The 21644-nt window shown below is 46.9% G+C and overlaps 1 protein-coding gene across 2 annotated transcripts in view; it reads left to right on the forward strand.

The window, feature by feature from the left end:
- The window catches only part of SSH2 (slingshot protein phosphatase 2), a 137658-nt gene that overhangs the window by 73376 nt on the left and 42638 nt on the right, over nucleotides 1–21644 (forward strand). The gene's annotated exons all lie outside the window — the stretch shown is intronic.

Below are 21644 nucleotides of genomic sequence, written 5' to 3' on the forward strand. Positions count from 1 at the left end.
CCCTAACTCGCTGCTAGCGACATCAGCCTCCCGCAGGCGGGGGGAGCCGGGCCGGGCCGGGCCGGGCCGGCTGCGTCTCTTCCTCGGGCTCAGCCTGGCTCCCTCGCTTCCCGGCGGGAGCGGACGCTCTGCTCCTCCTTGCTCGCTGCATCTGCTGCAGCCGCGGCCGGTTTGTCCTGGGTACGGCAGGACCGGCCGCTGCCGGCCGCAGGGCAGAGTGCTTCCCTCTGCCTTTTCCAGAGGGGCCGGGCAGTTTGCAGGAACATACTGGTACAGCTTTTGTCCCGGGGGCTTTTTTTTTTTTTTTTTTTTTAAAGTCTCTTTTCTGGTGGCTAATTCTGGTTTCCCCTTCAATCTCGGGCCGGTAACCCAGGGCAGTGTGCAGTCTGCTACAGGCTTTTCACAAGTGACTAGTGACTTTCAGTACCTCCGTTTTTTGGTGCCTGATTTTAGGTTCCCTCGGGGCCCTGATTTTTCAAAAGGCGGCTGTTCGGCTTTTTCTGAACATCAGATTCTTTGTAATGTCTCGAGTTGGACGCCCAAAATCAGTGGTGACTTTTGAAAATCTTCTCCTGGGTCAGCAGACGCTTTAGGAAGGAGTTGTTCTCCTAAAGTCTGAGAGTGACACTCCTGTAGCACTTAGGGCTTGGATATCAGATATCAGGGACTGCTATAAAAATAGCTACAGAGGATCTTCAGTCACCAGATTAGCCTGTTCAGTTCTGTCTTGTACCGGCTTTATTAGACTTAGACAATTTACCGACCTCAGATTCAGCTTTATATGAACTTCCTTCTCTCCCGCACCTCCCCGTGCTCTGAAATCGAGTGTGTTCACTTACAGAATGTGGCTTGAGGAGCAGGAGAAGGGATTGCTTGCTTTTATTGCCAGGCTTTAGCAGAAAACTCTGTTTTCTGCAAGGACACCCTTGAAACTTGCAACGTTAGGGTAAACTCTTAGTTGCATGCTGCTAGCACAGACTCTTGCTGGGTAGCTGCTGGACGTCTATCAACATACATGGAGTTCAAGGGAATGCAGGACAACACTCTCATCTGGAGGGTGTGGGTGAATATTTTGTTGTCCCCCTCCCATTTCTGTTCCAAAGCCCCATCTATCTCTAGTCCTTGTCATATCTCCTTTCTGTCCAGGATCCTGGACAGCTAATGCTATAAAAATGGAGTGGCACCCTCGGAACCTCTGCTGTTCCCTGGTTAGCAGGTTGTGTGTTAAGTGGTAATTGACATGAGGGAACATGAACTGTCAACCCCTGCACCTGCTCTTCTCCTCTCTGCAAATCCCCTCCACTCTTTTTCTAATGCGTAAGCTTCAGTCTAGCATGTGTACGGCCCAAAGCAACGAAACCTGTCCATTGCAGCAGTAATCGGTGCTGTGGCTGAGGAGCCATGGGTTGATAGTGATGAAAAGTGACTACCAGTCTTTGCCAGGTTTAAACTGAATGGCTCCACGTCACACTGCTAAGCTTCTTGAAGAACCAGTCCCTCTAGCTGTACATACCCATTTAAATGCACCTACAAATAAGCATATCCATTTCTAAATAACTAACAGTGGCTGGGGGGGGAGGAGTTGGTATTAGGGGAGGATACATTCTCATGGTAGACACTGGTAGTGGTATAATCATACCTGATGGGTCTTTCAAGAAATCAGCTCCTGTTTTGTATTCTGAAGAGACCAAGAAAACTTGAGACTAGTTAGATAAAATGCTTGCATGAAACCCTGCTGGTCCAGTGTTCCTATTACGAAATGCTCCCACCAGAAATCTTGATGCTTTGCATGTGAGAGAGAGCTGGATGAGAAGTCTCTCTTAGATTTGTCATAGAAACTGGTCACTGGACACTATTACATCTCCTTTGCATTTAAGACTAAACAATTGGTGCTATTTGTTAGCTTCATCTGTTTATTGAGGTTCCTCTAAATTTTCCATCCTTGACCTGAAATGCTTTTAATTAATTATTCCGTTTAATTTATAACTTTGCCTGTAAACACTCCAGCTCTCCCTTTTGTTGCTCTTTATGGGGGATCTGACAATGGACCTGAGGTCTCTGTGTAAATAGAAACCAAAATGTGTTTGCTTTGGGGGATCTGAGGCAGAGAATGTGTTGGGTTTAGTTTTTTTTTTCTCCCTGAACCAGGATTATTGCTAGCATTGCTGAACCATTTACTTTATAACCTCTTGCTTATGTTAGGTAGCTAGGTAACAATTTCAGTGGTTATAGATACATTTGCTTTATATACATTACTCAAATATTTAACCCACAATGTGAGAATAGAGAGAGAGGAGCAGAAATAGGGGTTGGGGGAGGACTAAAGTTTTCCTGTCTCTGACTCAGGAAGGGTCTGATAGCACAAGGTGCTGTGTCCAGGAGCAGCGGCAATTGCAATTTGCTTGGAAGGACCGCCCCCTTTCCTTTCCTTTCCTTTCCTTTCCTTTCCTTTCCTGGAGTTGGTGATAACTCATTTATCAGAAGAGTTTGCGCTGTCCTCAGCCTTCTGTAAATTGAGATTAACAGGAATTAAAGAGTTTGTGGCCCTTCATCGAGGGCCCAGTGTTGGATTCATACATTTATCTGGGACAGGGTTTTGAACTGAGGACGGTTTTGTGGTTGGATAGCGGGGAGTTTTTCAGCTGATTGTGCTGAAGTTGGAATGTTTTGCTTTGCAAACCAGGAATTCTGTTGGAGATCACACATCCTCGTACAGTCACCTGTAAAATCAGAGAAGTGTTGCCATTTTGGAGCACCACACATAGCGTGGAATGGTAAAGGTATTAGCAATCCAGGTGCTGTCAGTAACTTTTATGAGTGTATTCTTTAGTAGATACAGTTAGCTAATCAGTTCAGGCAAAAAAAGTATTCCCAAAGTTCACACTTTGAGTTGGTGGTTTAGTCAGCTGGACTGGACTGCGAATATCTCTCATTCACGAGATTAAACTCAACATTTAAGATAACTTTTTGTTTATCAAAATACCAACATTAGAATCACATCTTGATGTAGGGCCAGCTGCTGCTCTCATTGAATTCAGTGAGAGCAGCATTTAATTATTAGCTTTTTCCTGTATAGGGCCTGAAATTTCTTTCATTGATAACAGCGGCTATTGGAAAGATCAAGATAGATGAGGCAGTAAATGTCCAAGAATTTGTATCAGAAGACACCTGTAGTAATTGCCACAAGTCAGTCTGCACTCAACTTGCTGTCTGTACTCACTCTTCAGCGTTAATCACCAGGTTTTGGTATCTCATTCCGTGTATTACTTCTTGAAATTTGTTTTACTCAGCTCTAAGAAGGTAACAGACTGTCATTAATTTTACCGGCTGGTCTCTTTCTCTGCCTTTTGTAGTGTAGAGAGGAAGGCTGGTCCAGGGGATAGGGTGCTGATGTGGACCTTGGGAGATCCAGGTTCAGTTCTCTGCTCCACCACAGATTTCCTGTGCGACCTTTAGCACGTCACTTAGGACCAGATTTTCAAAGGTATTTAGGTGCCTATAGCTGTACCTAACTCTCACTGACACTTGGTGCTTTTCAGAATCCCATTAGGTGCCTAGCTGTAGCTTTAGACAACAAAGTACCTTTGAAAATCTGGTGTTTCGTCTTTGTCCTCAGTTCTCCAGCTGCAAAATGGGCTTAAGAGCACTCCTCCGCCTCACAGGGCTTTGTGACCAAGATTAAACAGTACCTGGTCATGGGGGACACCCGTACTAGATACAGCTAGAATAAAAACATTTTACCAAAACGGAAATATTTATCCCTACGTTGTACTTGCTATTTCCTAAACTGAGAAAGATCTTTAATGATTCTTTTATTTAATACTGGCCTGTTCCTGGTTATCAGAGCTAAACTCTCAAAGTATGTGATGAAGAGACTGTTTCAAACTAAAATGAGATATGTACAACTGACAGTTATGTTTTGTCAACCATTATGGGCTCTAAATATGTTTTACGTCAGTCTTGGAATCCTTTAAAGGAAAAAAGCAACTGAAAACCCTTAGTAAAGTCCTTTCAGCAAAGGGTTAAAAGTAGCCATGAAATGTCTTCCTGGGATTGGAGAGCGCAGGATATTGCTGCTGCTTAAGTTATCAGCTTTCTTAAGAGTTTGTGTAACATACCAGGGATTTTGTAAGCTGTTAACAAATAGGACATTTGATTTTGTACACAATGTAATTAATGCTCATCTTATTGACTCATTTCTTCACTTTAGGCTCCATCCTGTTCTCTCTCCCCCTTAATCCCCCCCCAAACCTTTCCTTCAGTAGAAGCCTGACCATGCCCTTTATCTTGAAATCTAACTTTGTAGTATAACGTTTAATCTTCAGTGTCATTCCTTGTGTTGTGGCAGGTGTTCAGCCATGTAATATGTGGATGCCGCGTTTACAGTATCCTAGAGGCTTTTCCGTATCTCAGCAAATGTGGGCTTCTGTTGAAGATCTTTAATTGCTTTTCTACCTTTGTCAATATTTTACCATTATAGTGAGAATTGCTGACACTTGGGGTTTAAAGAGGGAGCTGCAGACAAATGGAGATTCAAGGAAATGGGAGTTCCACGGAGTAGCTCAAATTGCTGCTTTCAACGACAGTTGAATTCATCTTGTGAACTAAGGGTCATTTGTGGGTTTGGATCTTAGAAACCCTAAAATAGACTGGTTAGATTTTTTCCCCCTTAAAAGCTCAGTAGAGACTTTTGATCAGCACATTCCAGGTAGAAGAGTTCCAGGGGGGTAGCCGTGTTAGTCTGTATACAGCAAAAACAACGGGCGTCCTGTAGCACAAATTACATTTGCTAGTCTTTAAAGTGCTACAGAGCTCTCGTTGTTTTTGATCAGCATTGAATATCGGTACTCCCTTCCTGGCATGCAAGCTACATATCCGTGCCTGTGCAGCAATGCCATAGTCTGTTCCATCCTGACTGCATGGCAGCGTTCCTGCTCAGTCAGAGAGTTCTCCCAGTGGTGTAAATCCCGAATGCCCTTGGGCAAGAAGTTGTTTGTGAGCTGAGCATCTTTTTCATACTGCTCTCTACCCTGCATGTTAGAATGATCCACCTGTTTCTGATTGAACCAGCTGAGCTGAGGGATGTTTCTTCCGTTTTGTCCTCACTTTTCCACTCATCCTAATGTATCGAATAGAGCAGGTAAATAGAGCACTCCCTTGTTTCTCTCCTCTTGATACTTTTTTCCGATTACCTCAGTGCATTTGCATAGGTGTGCTTTAGCGCACTGCAGAAAACTCTGTTGATCATTAATCCAGGTGGAGAATGTGTTATCCATTTCTAGACTTCCTGCTTGGACTTCCTGTCTGTTTTCCTGGAGGTGGAGTGTATTAAAATTTCACTAACCTTTTGTTGGCCACTGTTGAGACAGGATATTGAGCTGCTAGATGAACCATTGCTCTGCCCCAGTATGGCCTTTCTTATTTTGGGGGGAAGAAGCGGTGCCTGAAATAGGATCAAGACTTGAGCAAGAATTCTGTGATCCTGGGGTAACTAATTTGTAAGCAGTAATATTTAGCTGGCCTGCCGGATTCACATTTGGAAGGGCCGTGAACCATGCCAGTTGCTTCTGAGATGCTGGGGTCTGTTGGGACCGCTGTGTAAATATTCACTCCAAATGAAAATTTGGCTTCCTTGTAGAAGTGATCACTCCAGCCCTGCTTCTGTAACCACAAGATCCCATCAGTAGAGAATGGTCCTTTGGGGCCAGTTAACATTTAAGCTGCCGGTGGTTCTTTCACAGGACTACACCTCTTTGGACCTTTATTATAAAACCTTGGGCTAAGATAGTATTTCCTGGAAGGGTTTAAAATACTGTGATTTAAACGACTTCAGGCTTATTTTGTTGAAAGGCTGATTATCTGGCCAGTCTGAACAGGGTCGATCAGTTCAGAATCCTGTGTCCTAGCCTACAGTAGTTATGAAAGTGTTACTGTGCCTGACCAACAGCATGTGAGCCATATTAGCCTGAACTGGTTTAAAACTAGTACAGCAGGCCATTTTTCCACCTTACTGGACATCTTCCACATGGAGCGAAGTCAGAAATTCCGAGTTTAAGTTTGATGCTCCATCTTCAGACAGATTCTTATGTAAAGTCAGCCTGCTATTCAGAGAGCCCTCTGTCCACAAAGATCTGTGTTTACACCAACCCTGTGCCCTTAACTTTGAACTCTTGTTTTTGTTGGCTTCTTATTGTCATAACATGGTTTAATGTGTTTGTTTAAAGGCAGCTTTGCATTGTGTGTGTGTGTGTGTGTGTGTGTGTGGTTTTCATTCAACAATTGACTGCTAACTGGGAGTAGTTGGTCTTGGAATCTAATAAAAACACCCGATTACACCATGTAGGATTAAAACAACATTTAGAGAGAGAGACAGACAGACCTTCGTGGCATAAGCTAGTCGCTAACCAGTGTGGGTTGGAGCAAAACATACTCTCTGGACAGTTTATTCCTTGTGCCTGCATCTTTGTCTGGAGTATCTGGTGCTGGGATGAGCTAGGAGACAGAACAAGTTGGACCACTGATCTGCTCTGGTATGGCAACTCCTCTGTTAATTAAAAAGGAGAGGTTCTGTACTAGGAATAAAGAACATAGGAAAGGTGTAACCAAGTCCAGAAAACAGTTCATGTGGGCCAGGGAGTAATGTTGAAAAGCACCTCCTTTTTTTGTGTATTTTACTTTTGTCAAACACACGTTACTGGGTTGAATAAAAAGGCAACCGGGTGAAATTCTGTCTTTTGTTATCTAAGAGGTCAGACTGGATGATCTAATCATCCCTTCTGGCCATGAAATCTCTGAATTTGTACTGCACCCAAGGGTTTCATTAGAACAGGGAGTAGCAAAGGGTCCAGTCTCTTAAGACTCCAGCACAGGATCTGCACACTTTTCATGTGCAAGTTTCTGAGTTCAGGAAATGAATGTTACAGCACTTAGCAGATGATGTGAAATGTGGAGGACTAAGATGACACAGTGGTGAAAGCACATTTCAAGGAAATTCAGTAACATTCTCTGAAGTACGGGCATGTATGTCAACTAGCAATCTTGATGTAAGAAAATAGTGAAAGAGTTTTGTTTTCCAAGTGTCAAAAGACTGCAGTCTCTTACTTCAGTGTATCTTTCTGTCTTTGCAGGTACTTAGCTGGTCCTCATCGCCATAATATCTGAACACATGGGGAGCATTCATTTATAATGGTTATTGACAAGTTAATTGAAACCCCTCTAATTACATAAGTTGGCTAAACTCACAAACCATTTATTCTTTTTCTAAGTAAATGTTCATGCCCTTCGATTAGTCCATTTGAAAACCTTGCGTTTGCGTCTGTATTTTGTAATGATGGTTTGATAAGATCCATGTTGTCCCATCATTGTGCATTCTTTGTCTCGGATCTCCCCAGTAATCCTTCTCATTTCTGGGGTTTTGTTTACGCTTGGGAAAAACTCGAGGCAGACATTTGTTTTTAAGTGCAAATTTAGCATCTCTATCTATCTATTGTAAAGTTTGTGCCATGGCTGGCTCTTGTGGTGTAAAGAAGACAAGTCAAATTAAGTTCAGCTTTATCTTTTGATCCAGACAGCCTCAGAGTGTTCTGGGAGCCGGGGATTGCTAAACTGCTGTGACAGCGCCAAAACTTTCTATTTACAAAGCCTCACTGAGACCTTCAGGCAAGCCTAAAGCTGTTGTGTATACTTCAGTGTTCAGGTGGCTTGAAGGCTGTACATCAGGTCAGCCTGTTGCAGTTTTTTTATTTGGAAACTCTTCTGTGCTATCACATATAAACTTTCCTGTATCTCTTGCTTTTTTAATATTGCAAGTTGAACAGAGGGTCTTTGCTTGAGTCCATCTGAGCCTCCTGTTCATCACATAATGTCACCGTCTTCTTACATCATAATGGGTTGCTGTGGAGTCAGTGGTCACACCAGAAGGGGGGAGCTCTGATGGGGACTAAGCAGTAGAAAATAAGCTCTTTGAGGAGCAAGTGCCCATCTTTACTACCAAGGCTTTTTGTAGGAAAAGAAATGGGAAGAGAAATATGAGGTGTGTGCATTGTATATACAAAACTATTTCTAAGCAGAACGCTTTTCAGTGATCAGCTTTGCATAAGCCGTCAGTTTTTTCTACGGCAATTGTAAATATTGCTTGCAGAGAGATGAAACTACATGTGCACATCAAACAGAAGTTAAAAAAGTCATAGTCTCTCTCCTTAGATTGTATCTGGAGCTGTCCATGTTCACCTTGGATATGTAGTAGCTCACCAATGGATTGATGTGAGTAGCCTGACTGTAAAACACTGCTGGAGTCTCAGGGGAACTGATGAGGCTGTTTTAGGGTCGGATGGGACTAGGGTAGGTCATTCCAGCTTTCCAAAAGAGAGATTCACCTTCGACCTATAGTTATTTAAAAAACCAACAACACTTGTACTCTGTAAAATTCAATGGATAAGTAACAAGCAGGAGTAACTATTGTTGTCCCGGTTTTCAGGAGTGGTCGCAATTAAAGCCTGGGACTGACTAAGAGATGAGTTTATGATAGAAGGGGAAACAAAACCCTCTTTAAAAGTAGTTGAGCTAATGAAACATGATTGTGGTGTGATGAGTACACCCAATGGTGGGTTAGCTGGCATGGGTCGCTGTGCTTGCTGTGAAACAGCAGGTGGAAAAATCTGAAAACAAAGATGAATCAAAACTTCCTCTTTTGTTTCAAGATTGAAAGCCAATTAGATTAGATGAAAGCAAATCATTTGCCAGCGTCACCTCTAACCCTCCCACCACTTCTCTGTGATGGAGAAGAACAAGAAACCAAATTGGGAATATGCATGCTCACGTACTTTACTAGTTATGGGGTAATGCGAGTGCAGAGTAAGTTTATGCTGTGAATTGTCTATTAGTATGTACAGCATGTGCATGTCTAGATGGTTTGGTAGTCTATTACTTGAAACACTTGGAATTTGTAAACTTTGGAGTCTGAGCACTCTTGTAACATAAAATTCTTAAATAAGAATGGCCAAATTGGGTCAGACCAACGGTCCATCTCCAGTATCCTGTCTTGCAATAGTGTCTGGTGACAAATGCTTCAGAGAGAATGAGCAGAACAGGATAATTTCCCAACATCTGGCCGGTAGAGGCTTAGGGACACCCCGAGCATGGGGTTACATCCCTGACCATCTTGGCTAATAAGTTCATGGAGGATAGGCTCATCAATGGCTATCGAATTCTTTTTTGAACCCAGTTATAGTTTTGGCCTTCACAAGCGCCCCTGTCAGTGAGTTCTGCAGGTTGACTGTGAATTGTGTGAAGAAGTATTTGCTTTTGTTTGTTTTTAAATCTGCTGCCCATTAATTTGATCAGGTGACTCCTAGTTAAATAAGGGGGGAAATAACACTTCCCGCTTCACTATTTCCACACCATTCATGGTTTTATAGACTTCTATCAAATCCCACCTTAGCCGTCTCTTTTCTAAGATGAACCCATCCAAGTCTTCTTAATCTCCTCGTACAGAAGCTGTTCCATACCCCTAATCATTTTTGTTGCCTTTCTCTGCACCTAATATTCTAATCTCTCTTTCTTGAGTGGTAACAGCTCATTTGGATCCTATCCTTTTGTATGGATAGTTGGGATTATGTCTTCTAGTGTACATTACTTTACATTTATCAACATTGAATTTCTTCTGCCATTGTGTTGCCCAGTCACCCAGCTTTGAGAGACCCATTTGTAACTCTTCACAGTCAACTTTGGACTTAATTATCTTGAGTAATTGTGTATTGTTTGCAAATGTTGCCACTTCCCTGTTCACCCCTTTTTCCAGATCATTTATGAATGTGTTGGACAGCACTGGTCCCAGTGCAGATCCTTGGGGGACCCTGCTATACGTCACTCTGCTGTGAAAACTGACCATTTATTGCAACCGTTTGTTTCCTCTCTCTTAACTAGTTACTGATCCATGAGAGGACCTTCCCTCTGATCCCACGACTGCTTAGGTTGCTTAAGAACCTTTGGTGAGGGATCTTGTCAAAGGCTTTTTGAAAGTCTTCAAACATGGTTTAAGTGGTTTTGTCAGCCAAACTTCGCTGTGTTGAGGTTTATTTTATGCTGAGCTAGAAACGTCTAAAAGTGGGTTTGTAATCTAAGTGCTGACATGTCCTTAACTGGAGTGTCACATGAACACTAGGGAAATGTGCTCTAGATGTGTGCACAACTCCGTGAGTACTCACCAATAGTTCGCTGTCACGCTGCGAGGGCGTATTTTGTGGGCTCCTGGTGAGGTCAGTCCTGGGTTCAGTCCGAGGCAGCGTTTTCATTAATGACTCGAATAACGGACTGGAGAGTGTGCTTATTAAATTTGCAGATGACTCCAAGCTGAGAGGGGTTGCAAGCACGTTGGAGGACAGGATTCGAATTCAATACGACCTTGACAGATTGGAGAATTGGTCTGACATCAACAAGGTGAAATTCAATAAAGACAAGTGCAAAGTACTTCACTTAGGAAGGAAAAACCAAGTGGACGGCTACAAAGGGGGAATAACTGGCTCCACAGTAGTACTGCTGAAAAGGATCGGGGTTATAATGGATCACAAGACAAATTGAATGAGTCAACAAAGGGGGATGCAGCTGCGAAAAAGGCTAATGTCAGTTGGGGGTGTATTAACAGGAGTGTTGTGTGAGAGACCCAGGAGATAACTGTCCTGCTGTACTGGGCACTGGGTGAGGCCTCATCAGGAGTACTGTGTCCAGTTTGGGAGAGCGGCAAAAATGATAAAAGGCTTAGAAACCCTGACTGCCGAGGAAAGGTTAAAACTGGGCATGTTTAGTCTTGAGAAAAGAGGACTGAGGGGGGACCTGATAAGTTTTCAAATATGTGAAGGGCTGTTATAAAGAGGACAGTGATCAATTGTTCTTCATGTCCGCTGATGGTAGGAGAAGAAGTAATGGGGTTGATCTGTAGCAAGAGAGATTTAGGCTAGATTTTAGGACAGTGCTTTAACCCAGCAGGTAGTTAAACTCTGAAATAGGCTTCCAAGGGAGGTGGAATCCCCCTCATTGGAGGCTTTTAAAAATGGGTCTGACAAACTCCTGTCTGGGTGGGCTAGGTTTGCTTCATCCCATCACAGCGCAGGGGCCTGGACTCGATGATTTCTTGAGGTCCCTTCCAGCCGTGCTTGTCTATGATTCTATGGGGCGCCACAACAGTAAGTTAATGTACAGCTGTGCCATGCATTGTGAATACAGAACTGCAGGGGTGTGTGTAAGAACTACCCAGGTTGCTGTCTGGATTCTTTATGTACACCTTTGGGAGTGCGGGGGCAGTTGTTGGGGAGTTTTTGCAGGGGAGGTTGGATTTCTTTATGCATTCTGGGGAAAATCACTGGAGTGTTTGTTGTTTTGCTTCCTTGTGGCAAATGACTTTCTTTAGTTTAAATCTCCATGCCTTTGCAAAGCACAGTGTGGCCAGTGCTCGCAAGCCATGTGAAGAAGGTGGAGAAATCCCCTCTTCCTTCCACCCGCCACCTGTTTTTAATCCCAGCCACAGTCTTTATTGAATGAGACTTGAAATGCAGCAGCGATGCTGTTCGTCCCACCGTCTGTCAGCTTCTGTTTCCAAGGGGGTGCGGTGAGTGATTGATGGAAATGATTTCAGGGATGAAGAACTGTTGGTAAGTTGATCCCTAGCCAAGGAGCCAGGAGAAAATTGGTGATGTCACCACCAAGAAAAACTTGCCATAAACACTTGGGGGACATGGAAGGCAATGCTGAGTTTGAGTTTTAAAACAAATCTCTGGTACATCTCAGTCTCTGCTTGGAAGGTTTACTCAGTGATATCCCAGAGGGTGCCTTCTACACTGGGAAAAGGTTGGAATGCCTCGCTACCCTAATGAAGGTAAGGCTGCGTAGCTGCCAGAAGCGTGAGCTGCATTGTGCACAGAGTGCAGTTAGACACCGCAGTGGCTACAAAATTCCTCCCCCCCCACCTCAGTGCGGGTTTTTTAAGAGAACAGCCTTACAAAAGTGCAAAGAAAAGCCTTAAAATTGCAACTCTGATCACTTTGAATGGAGCGGGATAGACTTTTGTGTCCTATTTGCAGGACTCCATGCATTTAGTTCTTAGCTGGCAGGTTCTTTGTAGGTCGGGCTCTGAAGCAGCCTGCCTTCCCAGCGGCTGCTTTCCAAGATACGGTTCCCCCAATCCATCCCTCGTTCCCAGCAGCGCAGGCAGTTAGTGTGGGCTCTGGCCCAGCCCTTCCTCCAGGTCTGCAGTAGCTCCGCTGCCATTGGTCCAGTTGCGCTACTGGTGGTGATGATGGGAGCATCAGTACAGACGGACCGCCAGGTGGCCACCAACACCAGCACCACGCTGCCTGTCCCTGCGAGGGGCAGGTCTCCATGGCAGTGTTCACAGTGCTGGTGGCTGTCAGGGCCTTACCCAGGCTTCAGCCCCTATTGCTGCCGCACCTCGTTGAGCTGGAAGAGCAGGACTGGTACAAGGCTCCTCTCCCGGCCTCCCTGCGACAGGGCTGGTCTCCACTAGGAGCGAGTGCAGCTTCCGTAAGATTCTCTTTTAAATCCAAACCCTCCAAACCCAACATCTAACTTCACTGTACTTTGTTCCCTGGACCCACATCCAACTCATGTCTCCGCATTCGCTCCGGGCAGCAGCGGTAACCAATGCAGCAGCGGTGCCCAGGTGCTGAACTTGTTTGTTCGCGTTCCCAACCTACCGCGCAAGCAGCTGTCCTCGTCCTGGTGCCCAAGGGCTGGTAGTCCCTGCGAAGCCTGCCTGTGCCTGACTCTCGCCCATTGAACTGTCCATTGCTGCGAGGCCAGATTTGTGCGGGGTGCGGATCACGGGCGACAGTAGATTTTAGGGATGGTGTGAATCAAGACAAGATACAAACAAACCGCTCACTGCTGGCCAGGGAAGTGTTGTGTGGGCTGGATGTTACGAATACCCCTTTCCCAGGGGATGCAGCTGGTACTGTAATTCAGGAGTGTCAGTGGTCCCAGTTCTTTTTCCGTCTTTGAAGTGTTGGGCATGCTTTGTCTAAATATAGATGGCCCTGGACTTGACTAATATGGAGAGGGACAGTATGTTGACCTTAGTGTGTCTCACTTGAGTTCTGTTACAGTAATATTTAAAGCGACAGTGTCTCTTTTGTTTAAAGTTCTGGGGCTCTGCTAGCCAGACCAAACATGGTTCGGTCTGGGGGAGCCAGGAATCACACAGCTATACTTGTAGAGAGAATTTTAGGCCAAGATTAGCAGTAACGTGTTTTTTAAGAATTAAACGTATTTGGAGCAGAGGCCATAGTAATAGATTTGGGTTCTAAATGTTGTATCAAACTGCTCAGGGATGGTTAAACTTTAACAAACCTTGCATAGGGAAGTTGTGCTTTCAGCCTTCAGTGACTAAGGAAATGAAGATACAATTTAAAGAATGCCCTCCAGGACTGTCTGTACTGTAAAACAGGGACTCATCCTTAGAAAATCAAACTGGCAGTTTTGTTTCTCTGTTTTTGATCCTTGATGTTAAGAATAGATTCCAGCGTTTGAGATTTTCTGTATTGGTTAAAGTGCATTAAAACTATTGCTTTGTTCATAGAATAAAAGCCAGCTAGTCTTGGACAGAACCAGGCAGTTAAACAAGTACAGAACATATGGTGGTAACTCATAGAAGCACTCCCTTGTGTATAACTTTTCTGCTTAGCAAACCGGATTATGTATATTAGAAGTCTGTAGATATTTAAACAATATAGAGAGCTAGAATATATCATGTAGGGATTTAATCTGGGAATGTCTTGACTTGGAGACCTCTGAGTCTTTGGGGATGGTATCATGTAAACCAAGCCCCCTTTGCTTCCTCATTTCTAGTCTGTATCACTAGTTTAAAAAATGCATGGTATTGCACTTCTGCTGTAAATAGTTAATACCAAAATTTCTCAGTGTAAGCCGTTCTTGCTTGAACCATCCCTTTTCTAAAGGATCATTTGCTTTTGGGAGTGCCTTTGTGCATTTCCACAGCCTTTCAAAGCACTTTACAACCCTCTGATAGACAACGGGTCCTGTTTTTCCAGATTACGGGTAAACTGAAGCACATTAGGTGACTTTTGACCAGAGTCACATGATTATTGCTCTCTTGAAGCCAGGTTCTCTTAGGGCTTTGGTATTATGAACCCAGAACAATTTCTTTGCTATTATTATGGCTAGCTGCTTTCACTGTGTCAGGAATCCTGTCAGCTCAGTCTCTGGGCAGGTCTACATTTAAAATGCTGCATCGGTGCAGCTGCAGTGCTTGTATGAAGATGCTCCGACATCGGTGCAGTTAATCCACCTCCCCGAGAGGCTGTAACTATCAACAGGAGAGGAGTTAGGTCGGTATAACTGTCACTCGGGGGTGTATTCCCCTTTCCTCCCCAGTGACCCAGTTATACCAGTCTTGGTCTGTAGTGTAGGACTAACCTCTGTGGGAGCTTGCATCTCTCTTGGGAATACCTGTTGCTTACGTTGCTGCATACAGAATGCCGTGCTTATACCGTATTACAGCAGGATTAGCAAAACCCGCTTCTTGTACAAGGCAAGGTCATAGACCGGGAAGGTATTGACGACAGAATTTCTAATGTTATCTGCATTTAGGTGAAGTCCCCTGCGATATGAGGATAATCCAGGTGCTAATTTCACCTAAAACAGCGTTCAGAATTCTGGTTCAGTGTATGAACCCTGGCTTTTAATAGCGTGCTTCTTGCCAGCTGTGAGCTGCCAGAGAAATGAGCAGAGGGGACGGTAGGGAGAGAGTGCGGAAGTTCGCTTGCTTTCTCAGCTGGTCCTCTTTGCCCTTGAGGTCGTTGCCTGACAGGAAATGCAGCAGACACTTTGATAGTGAGAGGAGGTGAGGGAGAATCCCGTGTAAAACGCTAAAGTTTCTCGATGGGATAGCAGCTCAGCCGCTAGACGCCAGTTCAGTAATGAGCCCTTATTTGTGACCCAGCTCGAGGGTCAGGGCGTTTGTCTCTAGATGGTTTGGGTGTGGGGAGGGCTGTGTTTAATTCCAGTTTTGGCTTACGGACCTTTTCTCTGCCTTGCCGCGTCAAAGCAGGAACCCGGGCCCACGTGAAGCAACTTGCTGTGTTGCTTCCTTGAGCTGGGCGGGGAGCTGCATTGCGGGGCTCGTTCGGTCCTAGGCGGGAGCGCTGGGGAGTGCAGGTGAGGTAAAAGGGAAGTGACGTCATCTGCACTAGCCGCTGAAATTGCACAGTGCGATGGACTCCTTTCGCTGGAGTCTGCTTTAAAAAAGGAAGTCGGCTTTATTGTGCCTTTAAGGAATACGTTCCCCGTGTGCCCGCCAGGGAAGAAACCCGAGCGGGGTCCCAACGCCGGCAGGCGGCCGGTGGCAGAGCGGATGTCAGGGCACCACCAAGAGGAGGAGGAATGCCTTGGGCTGGCTGTGGCTGTCCACAGGACGGTGCTGAGACCTGTTGCAGCTGCCTGGGCCGAAGCGTTGCCTGGAGATCAGCAGTGCTGCCACACCCTTTGTAGCTTCTCGTGCATGGATGCTCCTGTTCTCTGCATTGGTGCAGTGTTGTGTTGAACTGGGGCCCCTGCACAGTCAGCTGATCCCCCCCCCACTTCTCTGGCCTGTACGTTATGGGGGACTGAGCCCTGTGGAAGAGAAATAGCGGCTGTGTGTCAGCATAGAGGGAGTTAGGGACTAACCCGGGTTTCCTGTTGAATACAGGCTGTGAGGGATCGACCGTATGGCCCAGCCAGAGTCAGGATACAAGGGGAGACGCCTGGGTTCCCCAGAGAGCTCCAGCCATCCCCACCAACCTTGCAGACAGCAGCTCGTGCGGCTGCAGTGGGACGAGCATGAGGTGTAAATATCCAGCTCCATTGGAGGGTCTCTGTGGCTGCAGGCTCGTGAGCACGGTCAGAACCGGCCCTGCTGCTCCGGCGGTGGCACAAGAAGGCTGGTAACATTTCCTCAGAGGGTTTAATGTCCTTGATGTCATTTGGCGTCTGTCCTTCACGTCACTCTTGCGAGAGGGACTGTTTGAGGAAGCGTTTGCTCTGCCGCTTTTCAGAATGAATGTATGTTCAAAATAAACACATTTGGAGAAGCAGCAGGGCAAGCGCCCCCTCCAACAACCCCTCGCGCAAGAGCGAAGTGGACAGGCGCCAAATGGAATGGAGGACACTTGATACGTGGCAGTGGCTGTGTCAGCCGGTGACCCAGTCGGTAGCTGAGAACGAGCCGGTCGTGTAAGGCCAGGACTGGGAAGGAGGGTTTGTGGGCTCTGTCGCAGCTCTGCCACTGACTTGCGATGTGACCTTGGCCCAGTCCCTTCCCGTGTCTGCAGAGCCCTGTTGGTTTGCTTTGCTGTGTTGGCATGAGATGAGAGTGCTCTCTGCAAGGATTGTGTCCGGTCTGCTCTTGCTGAAATGTTTTGTCTGCGGGGGAAATCTAAATGCAAACCCTTCGCGTCCATTCCGGTTCGTGTAGCACTCCCATCAACAGGGGATCTGAGCGCCTTCTGGCTCAAAAGTAGCCACTTCTGCTTTCACCACAGGGCAGCTTCTGCAGATGCCCTCCAAGTTCAAGAAGATGGTTAGGTAGAAAAGGACTTGACTGAGGTGGAGTGGGGGGGGGCAGTAGATACCCTTCTGCCCTCTTCCTGTTCCCCCATCTGTAGCCCTCTCGAATGTGTGGTCACTGCCTTTCATTACAGCTACCTCCCCCTAGAGAGCCCCACCTCCGAGCAGAGGAAGTGCCTGTTGTCAGTTCCTTTGTTTTCAAGCTTTGTACGGATGCAGATGTTGCTAAAAATGCAGTTTACGTCAAACATCTGTGAGTCGGGCTCTGTTCCCACGCTTGGTTTATTTTCCCCCATGCTGTTTCTTAAGTTGCGGAAATGCAGAGTGGCAAGTGTTTGACTTCTTTGTCAGATACCACTTCCCTGTTCTCCCCTCGTCCTTAGCATTGTCATTTCCACAGACGTATGTCAGTGTCTTTTCGGTAAGCTACAGCCCATCTGCTACTCAGCATTTGACTCGTTTTCTGTTTGTGGCGTCAGAGCAGCCTAGGCAAACAAGCATACCCTGTCAACCAACCCCACTGGGCTGCCGTGGCGTGTTTTCTAGTCTCGGGCGGTTCCGCCTGCTGTCATGTGTCAGCCCTTGGGTTGGTGAATTGTAATAAGCACTTGTCCTGGGTGGGCTGCAGAGTGTCACCTCTGCTTTATGCAGCTCTAAGAGCCTGGCAGTTTGTGAGAAATACCCTTGTGCCTGCAACAAGTCGCCACGAGCAAAACTTCAGTTGGAACGCGAGAATAGCTATACGAAAAAAGACTCCCTAATGCAGTAGCCTTCCTTTGGTGGTGAGCAACACCTGATGCTTCAAAAGACGGGCACAGCATGGGGGGAGAAAGGAAGAGAAGGTTGCTGAAAAATAAACAAACCACAGTAAGGGGGGTGGGGAAATGGGCAGCAAATTGTTTTGTCCTGGCAAACATCTGATGAGAGGCACAATTTCTGGAATCCCCCAGGCTTGCAGCATTGTTTCCAAAACATCCATATCCATTTCTTATTGCCTGCCTTCCTTCAGGCATTGCAGGGGCCTGGTGATGAAGGCCTTGTCCTGGGGCTCATGGGAAGCAGGTTCACTTCCCAGCTCTGTGCACAGATCCTGTGCGCCCTTGGTCACGTCACATATTCTCTCTGTGCTACAGTTCTCCCTCTGTCAATAAGTGTCGTCCCCTCTCTCTCAGCCATGTGGTCAGGATAAACTCCGTGTGGGCGTGGGGTTCCACTGCTGTTACGATGGGCGGGGGCCACGAGTGTAACACGAAGTGAGCAGAGCATTTTCTGCAGTCTGATGCACTCGCTCGGTTGGCCTGGAACACCAGTAGGCCAGGGTGCCGATGGCCGTCGCGTCGCCCTTTGTCCCGCTGGTGCTCTGAAGAAGGAACCTCTGCTGCGTGAGGGTGCAACTTCCCCACCAGCTGCGGGGACTGTCACACCTTGGCAGCAGGACTAACGCTCTGTACACCAAGAACTTCCGGTTCCCCCCTTGGTTAGTTTTAAAATCGTTTCCTCTTGCTGCTGAAATGGGTGACAGAAAGGCACCTTCGCGTAGGCTGGGTGTTGCACAGCGAGTTGAGTGGCGGGAACACTGGGTGGTGAAAGCAGCAGCTCGTCTCTTCCCGTACAGGAACCGAGACAAACTGTCTATTTAAGGGGGGGAGGGAGGCACCACTCGAGGGGGTGGGACACACACAGCTGTTGGGCCTGCTTCACTTTGCATTTCTTCTGCACCCAGAGCCTCCCATCCGATGTGGAACTCTTTGTTCAGCTCCGGTTCGACACCCTGCTGCGTGCTGGCTCTAGCGCTGCAGCCTGGGGAAGGAACTCGCTGCTCTTTCTAGTGGCTGGTAGCGTGCTAATCCCTTTCTCACCGCTTTGTTTTTCAGTTGTAGCTTAGAGGAGCCTGAGCACTGACTGTAAGTGGTCTGTCGAGAGATCAGACCGAACAGAACTTGGAAGACAAGAGTGTACGTTTTAAAATAAACACGTGCACCCTGGCCCACTTCATGCATTCCAGAGCAAAATATACGTAGCTCTTCTGAGCTGGTAGCTAGGGCAGTTGACTGGGAGTCAGAGGATCTGGAAGTCTCTTCTTCACCCTTCCAGGAGCGTGATGTGTGAGCTGGGTCAAGTGCCTCCACCTCCCTTCCCCACCCTGCCTCTGTTCAGACAGTTGATCATGACGGGCTGTGTAGATACAGTATGCAGCATGCCAGGGACACCGCTGAAGTGGGGTACTGTAAGCTGTGCTCTGACACGGCTAACCAGTGTGCGGACACCGGGCCCTTCTCAGTGCTTTGTCTGCTGCCTGCTGTCACTCAGCAGCACAGTCACACTGGCCGGCTGTTCCATTTCTTACGGGAGAGCCTGAAATGCCCTGTGACTCGCCTCTTTTGCTTTGTCAGTGCCTCTAGCTTTGTACTTCCCTTCTCTAACCCTCCTAACCACCTTCTGAAACTGCTAACGGCAGCCCTGTGCGTGGGGCAGAGAACTGCCTCAGAAACCGCCTGGAAACAGCTCCTTGCAACACGCACTGCTCCAGCAAAGTGGACCAGCTTCTCAGCCCTGGACTCCAGAATCCTCTCCAGGCCTTGCTGTGTCCCAAGAGATGGCCTTTCGGAAAATCTTCTCTTGCGCAGCAGCTCCATGGTTACTTTATAACTCCATGGTCACAATAACCCACAGCTACCCCCGGGCTTGGCAGGGACATAGAAGTGCAGCCTTGTGTCTTGCAGGGCAGCCGCACACCGTGTTGGCCACAGTCTGCAGTCCGTCTCTGTAGAGCCCAAGCGGATGATGTCCTAGACTGGCAGAGGAACTTGTTCTTCTGCAGTGTGCACAGGGAGAGGGGTTTTCATTCAGATATAGCTAGTAATCTCCATTTTAAAAAGGACCTCTGAGCAAACTCTCTGCTTACAGTAAGCCATCACGCTTGTCTCCTTCCTGACTGTGCCCCAGGGCACTTGCGGTTAGCTAGCCGACAACGTTTGGGGGCTGTGTCTTTTGCAGAGCAGCTTGGTTCAGAGCGCTCCCTGCCATGGGGGAGAGGTGAGTTCTCCCCCCACCATTTATCAGCGCCACCTTTCAGAGGGACTGTTCCAATTCTCGGTCAGTTGGGCGGCTTCGGTAAGTGGCTGAATAAGGGCTGGTCCGGACAAAGCCCGCTGTAAAGAAGCTGCTCTGATGAATAAGCAGAGCTGACTGAAGAGCTGTCCTCAGGCTCCCAAGAGCTTCATGAAGTGTTTATTGGCATGGCACATTGCCAAAAGCAGCCCAGGTGCCTCCCTGCTTTCCTTGCTTCGTTTCTAAGCAGCTGTTTTCGTTCTTTATAAGCCACCATCCATTAAGACCCGTTTTGCGATGGTTTGTTCTGGGGAGGCGTATCAGGAATTGGACCCAGCAGCAGACATCCTTGGGCTAGTGCAGGATGTGCTGCTGTCCCGGCCGGATGGCATGGAGTGCTGGCAAAGCGCTCGGGAAATGGAGAGCTCTGGAGGAGCACTAAATACCGGTTCACAGTACAGTGAAAACACATGGCTCTCCTTCGCGGTGCGGTAATGTAGGAATCACGCTGCTGGAGCCGCGGCCAACTTGCAAGTGTAATGAATGAATAATACTGAGCGTCTCAGGCATCTTCTGAGGTGGGGAGAAGTAAACTTACATGGGACCTGTGGCGTGGGAGTAATTTGCTGGGGATTCAGCGTACTACTTAAAATCAAGCCGTGCACTGAGGGCCCCAAGCATAGCGAGGGGTGAGTTTGGCGGTTCCAGGCTTACTGCATTCTTGGCTTAACTTACAGTGATGCGATGGTGCTGGTCTGGAGAGATCTTCCGAGCCATTGGTCAGGGCTGGCCTCTTTCTTTTTTAAAAGAGAGAGCTCCAAGTGAGGGCCAGTGTTGGGAAAGAGTCAGTCTCCCTCTGTGGAGGTCAGGCTGAAACTCTCCTTTGTCCATTGATGCCCTCCACAGCTGCGTGGGTTGTTTAGAAATTGATTCCTTTGCAATGGTTCTTTGTGCAGGCGGTTCTTGGTCATTTCATTTATTGATTGGGGTGGGTGAAAGGCTGCCGGTGTGATACGATGTGTATGATCGCTGCATAAAGCTCTTCCCTGGTCATTAAACCAGGGAGAAACGTGGGGATGTGATGTTTTAATAAAACAGGGAGCCTCTTGAGGGACTATGTGACTTGCTTTTGTTGTTGTGAGTTCTCCTTCCCTTTGAGTGAGCTGACAGAAATATTTAAAGAAAGTTTGCTCACCTGTTCGGGTGCATTAACTGTCCTACAGATGCCGTGTAACTAACACCCTCACCTCTCAATAAGTGAAACAGCTAGATTCCAAACAGAAATAATTGCTCCAGAGCGGATCGCTGAACATAAATACCTGTAAAAGGTCTCTTCTGTAATAGTAGACAGAAGAATAAAGCTGAACTTGGTTTGCCGGTTGCTTTGTAACTGGAATCCCTTGGGAACGCAGTCAAACTACATCAACCTGGGGTTAGTCTCAATATCTGCAACTTGTTTCAATCGCCCAAGACGTGGAATTTTCACTTGCGTTTCCTTTTCAGTGACTGGACATTGTCCAGTGAGCCTTTGTCCAGTGTTAATTGCTAACTTACACACCTACCTCTAGTTCCTTTGACGAAGAAAGCACATAGTTAGCATTGAAGCCCTGGGGATGATCCGCGGGTGCGTGGCTAGAGGACAGTTCGATCTTGTGCCTCAGTCTCTTACTGACCAGCTGCCTTGAATCTGATGTGCTGTGAATCAGCCTGGTTTAGCGTAGAGAGAGTTCCCAAGGTGTCAAGAACACTTAAAAGTTTGTGGTGTGGCCGGGTGGTGGGTGCACACTGAGCTCAAAGGTTGTCAGCAGGGAGCTGAAAAACCAGGCCTCGTAGCTGGAAGATTACTCTGTGCTTTGTGATCACAGTTCTACATATCTGTAATCCCGCTGTACCTTCTTTTCCTGTTCACACACACCTTATCTGCTTACCAAATTCCTAAATCATCAGGGACCTGTGGCCTGTATCTTGTTTCATTTTATGGGGAGTGTATTTATAACAAAGCGCCAATGATGTGCTTG

Source organism: Emydura macquarii, unplaced genomic scaffold (assembly GCF_026122565.2).
Source record: "Emydura macquarii macquarii isolate MOO-44397 ecotype Brisbane River unplaced genomic scaffold, CSIRO-AGI_Emac_v2 contig_2699, whole genome shotgun sequence".
NCBI classification, from domain to species: domain Eukaryota; kingdom Metazoa; phylum Chordata; order Testudines; family Chelidae; genus Emydura; species Emydura macquarii.